The sequence below is a fragment of the Engraulis encrasicolus genome, chromosome 21 (assembly GCF_034702125.1).
Source record: "Engraulis encrasicolus isolate BLACKSEA-1 chromosome 21, IST_EnEncr_1.0, whole genome shotgun sequence".
NCBI classification, from domain to species: Eukaryota; Metazoa; Chordata; class Actinopteri; order Clupeiformes; family Engraulidae; genus Engraulis; species Engraulis encrasicolus.
In genome coordinates this window covers 21,922,596-21,926,423 of record NC_085877.1, presented here as the reverse complement: position 1 = coordinate 21,926,423, position 3,828 = coordinate 21,922,596, and the positions used below count along the sequence as shown (strand labels likewise).

The 3,828-nt window shown below is 40.6% G+C and overlaps 1 long non-coding RNA gene across 1 annotated transcript; it reads left to right on the top strand.

Moving 5' to 3' along the window:
* Positions 1 to 2,597: 2,597 nt before the first annotated feature.
* Positions 2,598 to 3,427, top strand: LOC134437748 (uncharacterized). The gene is made up of 2 exons (XR_010032470.1): positions 2,598 to 2,856; positions 3,233 to 3,427. It is a non-coding gene; the product is annotated as an uncharacterized LOC134437748 (long non-coding RNA).
* The last annotated feature ends 401 nt before the right edge of the window (positions 3,428 to 3,828 follow it).

Genomic DNA, 3,828 nt, shown 5'->3' with positions numbered 1-3,828 from the left:
AATGACAAAAAACAACAACAACAACAACAACAAAAAACGCGTATACATTTATTTCCTCTCGGAAAATAAAGTCTCTGATTGAGCAGCATCATTATGCAAACAAACAGCAACATTTGAAGCCTGTGTCCTGGTTGATTACACTCTGGTTTTCAATTCCGCTCTCTGCTGCCCCCCCCCCCTCTCTGTCTCTTTCTCTCTGTCTCTCTCTCTGTCTCTCTCTGTCTGTCTCTTTGTGTCTCTCTGTCTGTCTCTGTCCCTCTCTGTCTGTCTCTTTGTCTCTTTCTGTCTGTCTCTGTCTCTGCCGCCCCCCCTCCGCTCTCTGCTGCCCCCCCTCTCTGTCTCTTTCTCTCTGTCTGTCTCTTTGTCTCTCTCTGTCTGTCTCTGTCCCTCTCTGTCTGTCTCTTTGTTTCTTTGTCTCTCTCTCTGTCTGTGTACCTCTGTCTCTCTGTCTGTCTCTCTGCACTGTATTCCCCAACAGTACTATGAACTAGAAAAGTTTACGCTGTAGTACTCAGTATTGCAAAAATGTCCTGATGACATACACATTTTAGGTGTTCTCAACAAGTTTTCAGGTATCAATAAATTAACTCTGGTTGGCATTGTGTTTTTAAGTACAACTGACATCCTAACACAATGTCTTTGAGTTTGTAAATTGGAACTCTATCTGGAATATGAGTGGTTAGATGTCATGACAACAGCTGAGGCGACCATGGAGTAGTGGTTAAACAGCTGGTCTTCAACTTCAATGGTTGCAAGTTCAATCCCCGACATGTGGATAAGTTACAAATTCTTTAAATCATGTCAATTGGAACTAATATCTGAGATATGAGATGGATGTCAGCATGTTGTGCTTGGGCAGTATTAGGCTAACACTCAAGCAGTTGGCCTTGAAACATGATGGTTGCAAGTTCAATTCCCAGCATGGTATGTAGGTTTAAAAAAAATCACATTCAAACATTATTGTTTTAGTATGATGTCAGTTGGCCGGATTTGAAGTGGAATGTGTGAAACACATTTGACTGTTAATGAGTAAGTCCAATACTTTCTAACAAACAGGTCTAACTTTCTAATAATACAAAACCTGCATGCCTTTACCAGCTGAGGAGAGGCGTAGGGGATAGTCTTCTGCATGTAACCACACTAACCAGTCCCTCCAGTTTTTCGCGATTCAGCGATCGCGTGGATTCATGCAAATTCAGTGATATTCCGCATAATTTCACGATGCCACGTAATTCCTGTAAAGCCGCATTTTTCCCGCAAAATTTTCCCCTTTGTCCCCTTCAACATTCTGTGGAGTTTATTGATTTATATTTTCGTCAAAAAAATAAAAATGTGACTACAATACCACCGGAGACGAAAACCAATGGAAGCATTTTTGTTAATATGTCACTGAAACATTGAAAAAGAATTGTGTGCTATTTCTGAAGTCGCGACCCTCATCTCAGCTGCTCCGCGTCTCTCTCCTCCCCTCCCTCACACATAGGCCTACACGCAGGCGTCGGTGCCCGTGACCTTTTTTTTTAAACAGCAGTAGCCTACTTTTCAGTGCAATCCTGGCTGGAAAAAGTATTGTTGCCCATTTATCCATGACGAAGAAGTGTATGCAGTCATGAAATAGTGGCGGTGCTGTCGCAGTAGCAAACCGTTACACTTCTCCACTCTCCCCTGTCGCTTTCATGAGCATGCCCGACGGTCGTTGTCTGATCTTTTTTCAATGTTCGCTAATGTTTGTAATTTAAGGGTCTATGTCTATGCGTAGGCACAAGCCTTCTGATAACAATCACTGTAGTGCCGATCGCAAAGGATTCGGAAGTGTGGAGTTTTGCCACTTGTTTCAGTCAAGGACACCGAGATAGGAAGTGAACGGCCCTTCCACGCTTTCACTGTGTTATTGCAATACAGTCTTGCGAATCCATGCAACCATGCACACAACCATATGTCAACGAGAGCGTGTAGGCCTATGCCATCACAACTTTGCATCAAGCAAATAATATGCAACAGCTTGCAATTTTATGCGAGCACGAGAGAGAGAGAGAGAGAGAGAGAGAGAGAGAGAGAGAGAGAGAGAGAGAGAGAGAGACGCGTCTTCCAACAGGTGACATTGTAACGTTTGCATACAGCCTGGCTACTGTACCCCGCCACGCTCTTCATTAGCCTAGGCCTACTGGTAGGCTATACCCACAAGTATTTTTTCATAACGCACAGCCCCGTTTTCCCCCGAAGTCGTTCTAAAATATCGACAGAGATTTATGAGTGTCGCGGCCATGATTTTTTTACACATTGGACGCACTGGCTTGGACGCTCTGGCAGTTTTTGACAATATTTTATTATTCTATTATATAGGAAGTGTGTTTCTGAATCTCTCTCTCTTTTGTCTTAAGCCTCCTTAGACTGATTGTGGTTTTCAGTTACCAAAAACACCCAGAAAGGGGTGCAAAATCTTTGCAAAAAATGAGAAAATGCCGCAAAATCTTTGCAAAAAATGAGAAAATGCCGCCACAAAATCAGACATTTTGATCGCAAAAATCACAAAATCCCAGTGCAAAATCCTGGAGGGACTGACTAACATGTCTTTATCTTGAGGTTGAGAGTTCGAATCCTAAGGCTGGGGCACTCACTTTTTTGGTTGTTTTAGTTGTTTTTTTTATTGTTTACCAGCTTCTGTCTTGTGTACAGAAGAACCCATTCATGTCAGAACCATATAACCCTATTTTATTAAAATGTAACATAAAATACAAACTTCTCTAAAAATGGTGAATCTGTCAATGGGGGATAGATTTACTCAACACCATGTGACCATCAAACCACAACTGACAACTTGGCATGGAAAAATGTGTCTATCAACCTCACTTCAAGGTAAGAAAAGACCCATAAAAGTGTGTGTGTTGGTGTGTAAGCTATAGTAGTTTACTATGTTGCTGTGTGTGACCTTAGGTGCTCTTGATGCTACACTGTGTGTATGTTATGTTAGCAGTTTAGCTTAGTATGTTAGCTACTGCTAGTTAGGCTAGCATTGTGTAGGCCTTTCATTCAAATCTTTTTCTTGTATCATACATCTGCAGTGTATTTGCAAGTGATACGTTGCAATTTCATGATGACATATTGCACTTTTGTACACATATTGAACTTTTGTATAAACCAGTGTAGCAAACCCCGTGATCATGCTATAGGGGCCTAATCCAACAAGTCCTCATGAAAGCCTTAAACTTATTATATTATTTATGCTCCACAGGCAGCCGATATGGGACCACAAGAACTCTATGATCTATCAGCTCTGCTCAACACTCCAAAGGATAAACAACTGACTGTGTTGTGAAGTCTGACACTATTTTGGGGGACATGTTATTGCAAGTTATATGGATCTCCTTCAGCCTCCAACTCCTAATAAAAGATTCAGAAATGGACAACAAATAAATGACTAAATTGCCTGATGTGTTGAGGTTGATTTGTAATGTGTTCTTTGTAATGTATTGACAGTTGACTCTATGACTGGGTCTACATTTTAGAACAGATTGTTGTGCATTGTATGATTGTTGTGTCATTGTCTACTGTTTTTTTGTCACTCACATGGAACAAAATGAAAAAAACTTGATATAAAGCATTGTTCACGTTTGTGGAATTAAAGTTCATGTTATATTTGATTTAAACAGAGGGGTGGTAGCCTAGTGCATTAGTATAAACCAGCAATCAATAAGCCAACCAAGATTTTTTTTTGGCTCTAAAATGGGAAAACATAAAACTTTTAATTTTGAAATCAAAAACTTAGAGCCAATATAGCTAAACATGCTGTGCTTGTTTACTTTAAACATTTAACTCTCTGCTAAGTAC